Source organism: Coloeus monedula (assembly GCF_965178545.1).
Source record: "Coloeus monedula genome assembly, chromosome: 2".
Taxonomy (NCBI): domain Eukaryota; kingdom Metazoa; phylum Chordata; class Aves; order Passeriformes; family Corvidae; genus Coloeus; species Coloeus monedula.
Window position 1 is genome coordinate 17,047,512 of NC_138782.1, and position 12,278 is coordinate 17,059,789.

Consider the following 12,278-nt stretch of genomic DNA (forward strand, 5'->3'; position numbering starts at 1 on the left):
AAAATCATAGAATAATTCAGGCTGGAAGAGACCACAGGAGGTCTCTGATCCAGCCTCCTGCTCCAAGTTGGGTCAGCTCTGTAATCAGCCCAGGTTTGTCTCAATGCAGAAAGCAATGAGCCCACTGGGACTCCTGCCTGTCAGGCTTGCCCCAGCATGTTGTAAAAGCTGATGTAATGTAAAAACTTTGGTTGCAGCACATGGAATTTGTAGTTCTTTCCCCCCAGCTACCTGCGTTTGTGTAACAAGCTTTGAAGTTGCTTGAGGTGCTGTCCTTGCAGTGCTTGGGTTGCCTGTATCTTGTCCAGTCACCCATAGCAAACGCATTCCAGTGAGAGGAGGGGTAGGTGCCTGCCAAAGCCTCCTGTCCTCACTGCCTGCCATCTTTTGCAGGATTTAGCATCATCTTAGTACCAAATCTGTGTAACAAATCTGTTGTCACCTGATGGAGAGCTGCTGAGGTGACTGGAAGTCCTTCATCCATGTGATTAACAAGCAGGAGTCTCTGCTGCTGCTTGGGTGATGCTGATGTGTTTGGTGGCCTCAGGGCATTCTGTGTGGGACAGCAATGAGGGGACTTTTGTCATCTCCTCTTTTGGTGTTCATCACTTCTGGATGATTCACGTAACTACCACACTCATGTGTGTTCTCTGGCTTAACATTGCAAGGCTTTGCCAATGGTGAGGTTGAGGCAGGCTTGAGAAAACTTGGTCAAAGACACAAATCCCATGGAGTCTCCATTATGTTGCCTGAAAGTGGAGAAGAATATTCACTGGATTGTTTTAGTACTGCAGAAATCCAGTGTTTCGTGTTCTCCTGCTTCTGCTGGAGTATAGATGGTATAGATGTGGGAATATCTGCATCAAGGTGCCTCTCTCTAATAGTTGCCCCTGTTCCCAGAGAGCTTGTGCAAAAATGTGATGGGTCTCTCTGGGGACTCACCAACTGCGACCTGAGCTGGACACTCACAGTCCTGGGAAATAGCTGGTGTGTGTCCCAAGTCCCCATACCGGGAGTATCTGTGGCCACCCCAGTGTCTGTGACATTTGCTGCCCCATGTTTTTCTCTGGTGGAAGTGGAGGCCTCAGCTGACCAGATAGCTTCTGAGGCAGGGACTGGTGGCTTCAGGGGACAAAAATCGATGAATGCAATGATCTTTTTTCAAATATCTTTCTAGGTAATGTCCTCTTCTGAAGCTTTCTGGGTTTGGGGGTTTTTTTTGAATGTGGTAGGGGAAGAAAGAGTAGATGAGAAGGGTCTGCATGAAATGGGATTATAGTGTGTTTGAGCACTGAGAGAAGTTGCATTCCCTGGGGATGGCAGCCCGTGTCTGAGCTGGGATCTATCCTTGGCTGGTGGTCCTGGCTAGACCACCATCCCAACACTCACTTGTACTGAAGAGCCCCTTCTTCCCTCCTCAGATGTGACAGGGCTTCTGCCATTGCCTGTGTTGGATCTTCCCATGCCTTTCCTGGGAGTTAGTGTGTTCCTTGGGCATCTTGGACGCACAAACCACCCTGTGTGACTCACACAGACCTCACTGGAAAGGAGGGAGACTTCCGGGCACTAAGATCCCAATCCAAACCCAGATGCCTGAGGCAGCCTGTGGTACTGCTCTGCCCCCTCCAAGCCCGGCCTAATCACTCCCTGGAGCTAGACATGGTGGGTTGGGTCGCTCAGCATTGTCTCCTTGGCAGGGACACAGGGTCATTGTCACCACCAGTCTAACTGCATCCCTGCAGAAGGAGCTCCTGCCAGCCTCTTGGTTTCGGGGGTACTATGTCTTCCTCACCCTGGTTGTGCAGCGGCTCCACTCAGGTTTTTGGAGCACAGCTCAACTGATCCCAGGTTGCAGATTGCGCCCTGGAGTCATGGGCTCTGACTCTGGATGTTGGCAGTCACCAAGGGGGCAGGAGCTGAGGTGAAGTGAGATGCTGAAGTTTTGTATCTTGAGGGGCTGCCTAGAGAAAAGGCTTTCCTTAAAAACGGTTTTGGGAAGGAATGCTGGGGCTGGGGGAGGCTGATGTTTCTTCAGGAGCAGGGTTGATTGTGTTTTGATTGTGGCTGCTGTAGGGAGGTGGCAGATGTGACAGTGCTTATTCTGCAGTGGTGGATTTTCAGTGCTATTCCTCCCCTCTCCTTTTTCTCACATGAGAAGGATGAGGGTAACTCTTGAGAAGCAGCTGAGGAGTGAGCTAGGCTCTCTGAGGAGCTGATGCAAGTGTATAGGCGGGTGTTTGGGATGCAGGAGGATGTGCCAGTTAAGTGGTTGTGTTATTCATTTTTTTTCTGGAGGGCAAAGCTACTTCCATCTGAATGGGCTGTGAAAGGAGTGTGAGTTATGGCACTTGTCGGCAGAGCGAGTAGAAACCATTCCTGAGCTGTATTCTTGGCTGAAAGATGTCTGCAGGCCAAAGGGGATTGGCAGTGTGGGTACTGGGGGAGTCTGTAGGGACTCAGTGTCTTGGAGTCTGGCTGCTGGCAGTGGGGATGACTGGACTGTTCCAGCAAATATCGTGGTATAATACTAAATTTTGTACTGCTGTGTTTTGTTTATCCAAGTCGTCCCTTCTCCTGGTCCTTCAGTGCCTTGCTGATTAGGAAGAGCATCTGCATGGGACAGGCATCTTCCCAAGGAGAATCTGAGGAGCTCACAGGGGAGCAAGCACAGCTTCCATCCCAGCTGTCCCTTCCCTGAAGAACACCTTTTTTTGTGTTCCTTGCCAAAAATTGTGATTTCAGAGAGAAAGCTGAGAACATTTTTACCGCCCGCCCCCCCCCCCCCCCCCCCCCCCCCCCCACGAGTGATGTATTTCTTTCCCCTAAGTAATTTTGGCATTGTTTCCCTGTGAGACAGTCTTGATTTCATTTTGGAAATTCCCCGCTCACCCGTCCACTGCATTTTGCCAAGAAAAATGCATGCACAAACCAGTTCTGGGTCGATTTGAAATGACCCTTCCCTCGTCCTTTTCCAGTTCCTCCATTTTCCCTGCTTCCATCCCAGCCCTGTGGAGAGATGTTGTGTGCTGTACTGAGAACTTCTGTGCAAGCACTGGGGGAATCTTCTTCTGCACAGTCCCTGTGGGAATTTGCTCAGTTGTTGGTTCCCTCATGAGAACAGGTTTGGCTTTGGGATGGAAGAGTTAGGAAAGCCCTTGGGATTTCCCTTCTGTTGTACAGACTGGGGTGCTGGAACAATAAAGGAAGAGAGTGCCTGGGGAGAAGGGATGGGGACTGGTGCTCTCGTGTCAGCGCTCTTGGCTGAGCCACAGTGCCTTGGTTTAAAGCATCCCTGCACCAGAGGGCATGGAATGCACAAGAAGAACGTGTGCAGCCTTTGGAGAGAGGTTTCCCTCTGTTCATATTCTGTGGCAGGTTGGTTTGTGTTGAGGAGTAACTGCTGGTGAGATGTACTGTTAGCCCAGAGTTGAGCTGCTGTCTATCCATCAATACCACGTGTCTCTTTCCAGCCTCCAGTCTTTTGCTCAGTCCCTTGGGAAATGGCAGAGCTACTACTGCCAGGGCTAATTATTCCTCAAGACAGAAGACATGTGATAAAATATTAACCTTTTTCAAAAACAGAGTCCCAGTTAATTAGCTTCACTTTTGTGACACATTCACCCAGAGATAAAAGCTTGTTCCCCAGATATCTGTCTGTGGAGCAGTGATCTTTCTGCATGTCCCTGTCACAGTGGGGGACATGGAGGGAGAGCTGGGAATTTAATAAAAGACAGTGACCTGCCAGCCACTGCACCCTGAGGACGAACTGCTCCATTTCAAGGTGAGCAGTGCCTCGGTACGGGCGCTGCTGCTTTTGTTCAAGAGCGTGAAGCTGGAAACAGAGTGGGTGGTGGCATCCACCTCGCTCCCCAAACCTGGGCTGTGTCTTTATTGTCAGTGCCACATCTCTGGAGCTTGAATTTGGGGGCTACATGGGTAGATAGGGCTCAGTAGAGCTGAGTGAATAATGGTGTTTCAGTTCTTTGGTTATTTAAGAAAAAGAAAAGCCAGGAGATGGCAATTTTCAGGATAAACCAAAAGCAAAGCTGTTGGCGAATCTGAAAGTAAAAAGACAGGAAGACTTAAAGCCAAAGGGATCTGTTTTTCTCATCCTCAAAAGGGAAAAATTGCATTTAGATCTCAAATGTTTTTGACACTCTAGTCATCTAAAAATGACAAGCTGTATTTAAAAGCAAGTATCAGATGGAAAGTACACATTGGGCTCCTGAGGAACAAACGATGTGCTGGAGTGGAAGTGATGCTGCAGTGTGTGTTGGTGGATGCAGGAACCACTGGTGGGAGGCAGTCACTGCACCAGGAGAGGCTTCTTTCCAGTGGAGGGACGGGGGGGGTCTCTGACAGACCAGGATTGACTGCAGAGCCAGCCGTGGCCCTCAGGGTGGCTGTACCAATGTCAGCCAGTCCATGGGGGCAACAGGATCTCTTTTCTTAAACTCCATGTGCCTCCTTCCCTGCAATGGACTGGAAGCATCCTGGGGTTGTTACAGGGAAGAGAAAACCTTGCCTGTCTCGGTGCCCTTCACAGGGTGCACCCACCTGAACCACAGCAGGGCCCAGTGATGATTTGGTGCTGGCCATCCCTTCACCACCAAGTGCTTCAGCATTCCCAGGGTGCCATTGATCACTCTCTGCTAGAACCATCCTCTGCCTTTGACTGCTGTAACGTATTGACCACTTGTCTTACAGTTATTACGTGCCATCGATTACTTTGATAACTTGCTCCAAATAATTCTGACAGAATGAAGTTGTTTGTTTAACTCTCGTGCTTGTCTCACTATTTCTATTGACCTAATATGTTTATGTAGGCTGAAATCAAAGTCAAGTATTAGTAAATAATGGAACTAATTCTCTGAGACTCGCTCCTGTAGATAATTAAGGCCATGAGACAGTTTTCTCCATCAAACTCTTGTTTGCTTTTTTCAGCTACTCAGCACCTTAAAGTCCTACTCCATCAGCTGCAGCAAAAGGGCCATTTGTTTCGGGGCCATTTGGGTGGATTTCTGATGTAAGCACTGCCTATCCCTGCATGTTGGAAGTGTTTTTGAGCTATCACAGCATGGAGCTGGGTTTGTGCTTCCCCAGCTGTGAGTATAGAGGTGGTGTGAGGATGGGGACTTCCTCTGCTTTGATTTACCACGTGGTGCCAGGAAGCTCTGGTCAGGAAGCATCTTCCCTAAGGAATCTTTACATCCAGGGTTTCGACCTTCTGAAATGTAATTTCAGGTTGTCCTGGCTTCTGAAGACCTTTACTAAGGGGTTGGTGGTTTTCCATGATGGTGCAAGGTACCAGATTTTGCTTTTACTTTCACCAAGTGCAAAACTTCGCTGTCAGCTCTGGTATTCCAGTAAAACTGGCCTCGGTTTAAAATTCTGCTGAACTGTACTGGTTTTGTTTTCTTCTTTTCACTTTTGTTGGCTCCATTTTTCTTTCTGCCTCAGTTCTGAGGAAGGAAGGGTGGAAGGAGTCAAGAAGCAAGACAGACCCTGAGTCTGTGTGGAGGGCTCTAGAAGTCTGAATTATTCATGAGCTGCTTTGAAAATCAAGACACACAATCTGGTTTAACTTGTTTTTAAAGGCAGCCGTGCTATTCTTTCCTTCCTTCTTAGTAAATTCTCTTTTTTTTTCCCCCTCCCCTTTTCTGAAGACAAAAATCCAGCAAATTTTTAATGAATTATAAATGCATCTTCTCATCAGTTTTGAGGTTCACAGGCAGCAGCACGTCATGCGCACAGAAGGTTATTTTTGCCTTCTTGCATTTCCCCTTTTCTTCAAATTTAGTCGTTTGATTAATTTTTTAGATATCTATCTTGCAGGGAAAAGAAAGAAAGAGACTGAAAGAGGCAGTGAGTTAGAGGAAATATTAATTGCACACTAGCCAAATACAGCACTGCTTTGAGTTCCAGAAGTTGTGTAGAAAAATGTCCCTTTTGGTCAACCCAAGGAGGCTGATCTCAGGTCAGCCAGTGGTTGAGTTGTACCAATTTGCAGGACTCTCCTCTTTTGTGCATTTTCTAGGTTTTTTGTGGGGTAGGCAGAGGTGCAGACTTGGACAGGTTCCTCTGGACCTCTAACCTACAGCCAGAGCTGGTTCACTGCCCCAACAGATTTTTCCTGATGGTCTTCTTTACAATTTTATCCAATTACATCTAGTTCAACCCTGCTAAATAACTCCTTGTTAGCTCTGATGCCAACCACCGTTTAGTATTTGTTGCAGATGTACCTCCTTACCCTTGCTCAAGCCCTTGCACACCCTGAAGTCATCTGCTCAACCAGGGATTCCTCTCTTTGGATCACCACTGTTTCTCCCAGCCCCAGCAGCGTCTGTCACATGCCACCTTAGGGATTTTTCAGTCCCTTTTTGGGAATGCAAACCTAAGGCACATGCCAGCCCAGCACAGAGGAATCCTAATGACCTTTCTCAAGGGTATTTTTTTCACTTTGGCAAGCCAAACTTGAGCTGGCATTCCCTGCAATCACGTGGCACTGCCAGCTGACATCTGACTCTGCGTCCTTTCTTTTTTCCTTTTGGCATGGCTGCTTTCCGGACTGTTGTGGCTTCCAGCTGTGTTTTCAGCCTCTCTTTGCTCTAGGCCTTTTGGTGTTTCAGTAGCACCAGCCTGCCCACAGCCATGGCCAGCCCGAGGTGGACGTGCAGGACCAGGTTAGGCACAAGAGGGTCTGTAGCTGGTGGCGATTCCTGCAGGCACTGCTTTTCCCGTTGTGCTGCGAAGGTCACATCTGTGCTCTGAGCAGTGATGTTCACGCTCAGATTGTGGTGTATCCTGGTGGAACTTAGGGAGAACACCAGAGGGAATGCCAGAGCTTTCTCAGTAGGTCTTTGTGCCAGACCTGACCCCACGTGCAGGATGTGCCAGCAGTTGTCTCACTGCTCCCAGCTGTATCCTGGCGAGGCCCTGGGTGCTGTTGTGGTGCTGGAGGTGCACAGACCATGGCCAGCCCTCTGTTTGGCAGCCTCTTCTTGACTGAGGAGGGGCAAAGTGTACCTGGAGAAGGAGCAGGAGATGCTGATGTAACTTGGGAAGGCAAAAGAGAGTTTTGAAGGTCTCTCAAAACTGAGTGAAAAAATATTTTGAGGCAACGTGCAGGAAAGGTGGCTTGGGGAGAGCCAAGAAGAACTGAGGGTGTTGATGGGAGGTGAATGCCATGAAAAAGATCACTGGCCCCTCTATGTGCTTTGGTCAAGCAAATTCTGAATTGTTGTATCCCATTTATACTGTTGTATGAGACTGATGGGTTGACTGTAATGTGAACAGCACGTCTTGGGTTTTCCACCTCTGGAGGTCATCAAGTAATGATTTTTTGCAAGGTACTCTGCAGTCAGGGTCAAGCCACTGGACTTAATGAGTGGATGACTGAGAAATGCAGAAATAACTGGGAGAAATGCCAGAGACTGTGTTTCCCAGAGGTCAAGTGAGGTGGTGCACAGTCCTGTCCAGCAGTAAGCTCTATGAACTTACTAGATTCCGTATGAGTTGGCACATACGTTGCTTTATAGTTCTGTATCAATCCGTGTTCAGGGTTCCTATTGCTAGAGTATTTTCATGGAAGTCTCCTAGGTTAGTTATTGGGGAAGAATTCTCTTTTGTGAGGGCCATGAGGCACTGGAACAGGTTGCCCAGAGGAACTGTGAAGTGCCACATCCTTAGAGTTGTTCAAGTGTTGGATGGGATTTAGAGCAACCTGGTCTAGTGCAAGGTGTCCCTTCCCAAGGCAGGGACTTGGAACTAGATGATCTCTAAGGTTCCCTTCCAACCCAAATCATTCTGGTTTTATGATTTACGAATTTTGCTTCAGCTCAAAGACAAGGTTTAGGCACAATGGTTTTCCACCATTGTGTATGCCACCCTGAGAGGTAGTCCTGAGAGGTATGACCAAGGTGTCTGCATGTCCTGCCATCCATCCCTACAGGTGTGCAGAGCCTGGGTAGGTGTGCTACTGGCCAGGACAGCTGGGACTCTAATCTTTTGTGGTGGGCAGTGGCTTCCTCTCTCCCTGGGGCAGTAATTTTCATTTTCCTCCATGGGAGTAATTTTTCACACTTTGGGGAGTGTCATCTGAAATCAGAGTGGTTTGTCCATCAGGGATGGTGTGAACCCATCCTATTTGTGGTGGCAGATCCCTGTCCTCTGGGCTGATGCATGAGCCGTGTGGCTGCAGAGTGCAGACCAAACCCAAATATCCTTAGTTTGGATGTGTGGTGACAAGACTGCTCTCCCGTGTGTTTCCAAGGAGAAGAGAGGAGCCAGGAGGGAGGTGAAAGATGCTGTAGCCTGATGCAGCTGGCTGTTTGAAGTAAATATGCAGAGTGCGCTTCAGAAGTGGTGAGCTGTGTTGAGGGAGAGTTTGGACTTCATGGAAAACATTAAAAATTCAAAGCAGAGTTGTTGGCAAGTGATGGCTGTTGGAGTAGAGCAGAGGAATGAGCAGAAGCCTGACAGGGGGAATCTAGGGGAATGGGATGAGGATGGTAATTTCTTGAAGGAAGTTGACAAGGCAGAGGAGAGGGTGAATGTAAGAGGTGGGTTTTGAGAGACACAGCACAGTTCTGTGGGCATGTGATGTGCCCTTGGATGAGCCTGGGGGCACCAGGACAAGCTGTGACACGGGGTCCCATCTCTGCTCACTCTGCTAAACTTTACCATTGTGCTGTGCAGCTGTGTTGGCAGGGTGGGCTGTGGTTTGGTGAGGGGCACTATGAGTGAAGTTTGACACTTTAAATGTGAAATGGGTTCAGATTCCCTGGGAATGGGCACGTGCTGCCCTGTCAGAAGGATCTCTAAGGATGCAGGAGCAGTTGTGTGCAGAGCCCACCAGTCTGTGATACCACACTGCTAACCAGGAGCACAAGAGCTGAAGAAACCCAAGAAAACAATAGTGAGTAAGGGACTTTGGAGGCCTGGGGGCGATGCTGGAGTGTCCAAACTTTGGGACTTCGCTGTGATTCCTGCAGTGAGTGCAGGGCTCTGGCTGGCTGCCCCCTGTCCCCACAAACAGGCACTCCATAATTCATTCCTGAGCTCTTGATGGCATGTTGGGAACATGGAGATGAGATGTGCTGCTCTACCCAACCTGAAGGAAGTAGGACAGGCAATCAGTCCAGGCTGGGATTTTCCAAACCTGATTCCTCAGGTGTTTGTAGCCAGACTACCCCTTTCAGAACTTTCTGATTCTGAAATTATTTCCATTTTGAATGGAAAAAAAACTTTAAGCAAAAAAAGTTACTCTTCCCATCAAATTAAGTTTGACTTCTTACATGAGGAAATAAGAATTGTTCTCCATCTGGATGCTCTCCCTGGGGCTTTTAGGGCAGACCAGCCAGGCTTCTGTCTTCTTTGACCCCACCCAGTTGTTGGGATCCTGCAGCGCAGCCTGACACCATTCCTTCTTGCACGTGCTGTGCTAGGATTGCTCCCCAGTCCTGCTGCAAGGTTTCAAAGCATCAAACTTTAAATGGCTTTAGCCAGTGAGTTTCAATACACTGCAAATACAGGCAGTGCAGTTATTACTTTTTTTTCCCTTTTATTTTCTTTACTTTTTTTTTTTTTTAACCATCTAAAAAAACTCAAACTTTCATTGGTTTCCTGAAAATGTTGTGGGTGTTGTTTGTGGTTTGGTTTTGGTTTTTTTTGTTGGCAATTGGGTGACCTATGAAATACCATCAGCAGCATAAAACGTTTATCCAGTGACAGCCTGAGGTAGCACAGGCAGCTTTTAGCTGGTTTATTTTCATTATTACAGCAATTTTAGGGCTGCATGCTGCAATTTTCACTTGCAGTGAGGTATTAAATTGAAATTACCCCAGATGTAATTGTCACACAAAATAATTCTGGACATGCTGGATTTAATGCTTTTCCAAGCTGTGGTTTTTATTACCCCAGTAAGTGCCAAAAAAGACACTTGTAGTCAACAACTTAGACTGAAATCTGCCTTCTGGGGACCCAGGATGTTTAGCTGCAGTTACACTGGGGGAGGAAGGAAAAAAGAAAAGGGACCACGTGGAGGAAACTTTGGGAGGGCTCCTGAAATAAGAACCCAGGGGTAAAATCCTGAGCAAGGGCAGAGTCAGGGCCATAAGGGACCCAAGAGGAGAAGCCCTGGATAATACAGCAGCTCTGCCTAACCCTTTTTATGCAGTTTTTGGAGAGGCAAGTCCCAGCTGTGGTGTAGTGCTGGTCACAGAGGCAAAGTGAGGTTGGGGGTCCATAGCAGCATCATTCCTGTCCTTGGGATGTGACAAGCCTTACTAGACAGAAGCCAGGGGTGAGTTGCGGCTCTGGAGGTGCCTGTGTGTGACATTCCAGCTTTTCCCACATGCACATGGCCTGGTTGGGCCAGTCTGGTGCACCGACGTCTGGAGTTTTAAAAGCAAATTGTTGCTCACGAGCAGCAGCCTCAGCCAGCCTGCAGCATCCCCAGCACTCCCACCCGTGGGAGGCACAGACACACCCAGCTGCTGCCTTATTTACCACCTCCTTGGCTGTTGTAATAGTGTAAGTAAAGTATTGGTGACTTTTATTTTCCACTCTTTCTCGTTCTTCTCCAGAAATAGCTTCCCTTGTTTGCTCCACAGAACCCTGCTGGAAGTGGGTGGCAGGACACGCATCTGGGAGCGGGGTATAAATAGCACAGGGAGAGCAGTTGCCATGGTCTGTCCCAGCAGCTCCACAGAGCAAACGGGAGCCGAGCCTGAGCGTGGCAAAACTGAGCAGTAGCTTCTTTCTCATCCTATCAGTCTGGGATGGCTCAGCTGAAGCGGGCTGCTGGATGATGCAAGGGGCTGCAGTGACCCAGAGAAGCGGCTCAGGGCATGACCCAGTGCTGTTTCATAATTCAGAAAGCCTCTGTTTTCAGCATCTCTGAGATGCAGTTTTGATGGATGAGGGTGTTGTTGCACAGGGCAGTGTTGCTGAACTTGCTCCTGCATATGGAATAGCTGTGCGACTTTGGCGTCCTTTGGGGATGGACCCAGAATTAGAATTGGCTCGAAGGTGAATTTCTGCTGTGGATGACTGTGCTGAAAGAACAGGGCAGTAATGAGAAACCTGCTTTTGGCCAAGTTGAAGCAGGATTTGGAAAGGGTTTTGAGTGAAACAATGAGAGAAAGCAGCAACTAATTTAGCATGAGTTTGCAAATACTTTGTCCCACCCAAGGTATAATTTTTTCTTTATCTTTGGAATTGTTTCTCCTGTTGTGCAGCCTTTTTTCCCTTTAATTTAGTTCACTTTGTAAATAGCCAGAAATACAATTTCAAAATTAAAATATGGAAAACCTCATTAAAAATAATATCTGGAGCATTTTGGCATTTGAGAGGTGCAATGTACAGTTCTGAATAGCATAAACCAGCAATATCTGGCTGCTCTTGCATGCTTTCTCCTCTCCATCCTCAGCTTAATTTCTCCATCTGTTTTTACTTCACCTTGCAGGTACTGTGGTCCAGAACTTTGGGGGAGAAAACTGATGGTTTGTTGGAAGAGTGGCTGCTCAGGGCTCTTTCCTGCTGCATTTGAGGATGGTAGTGGTAGCACCTGGGCAGTGACACAAGAGCAGACAAGTGGCATGTGGATGGGAAGGGACAGGATGGCTGTGATGGAGAGCTACTGTTTTGTCATCTTAAGACCATCTTAAGGGACTGATAGGGACCTGGAAAGGGCAGCATGGATGTAAGAGGTTTTCTGAGCTGGGAATATATTGGTGTCGGTCTATAAAAGCCACAAATTTAATCAGATAAAGGTCAAAATAATTACAGAGTCTGTGACATTTCCTCCTGGGAAGGAGGCAGCAGGGGCTGTGGTTGCAGCTGTGGGGTTTTGCCTGCTTCAGGTTGGCTTGGAAAGTTTTAAATCCCAATCTTCCCTGTCGTCTGGTTATGCAATTAAGGCAGAATTAATAAGGAAACAATCAATTTAGAAACAGGGCTTGGCTTACCTTGCAACTGGCTGGTGGGAATTGGCTTCCTCACAAGGCTGGCAGTGAGGCAGCTTGGAGCTGGAGCTGCAGGGATGTTCTCACCTCTGCTGGGGCCACGAGCCAGGGGGGTTAGAGAAGCACTGGTGGGTAGCTGGGAAGCACTGGTTAGAGAAAAGGGCTGCCAGCTGGGTGTCTTCCTTCTCATCTCTTCCCATTAATGACAGTTCTTTGCTGCTTTAATCCTCGGTGACTTACTTGGCATTTTCTGGACTCCTTCAGAAATGATTCACACAGAAAAAGTCTTACTTATTTGTAATAGTGGCTGGA

At 48.0% G+C, this 12,278-nt stretch overlaps 1 protein-coding gene across 2 annotated transcripts in view; it reads left to right on the top strand.

The window, feature by feature from the left end:
- GALNT14 (polypeptide N-acetylgalactosaminyltransferase 14) overlaps positions 1–12,278 on the top strand; it is a 94,072-nt gene that overhangs the window by 40,780 nt on the left and 41,014 nt on the right. The window lies entirely within an intron of this gene.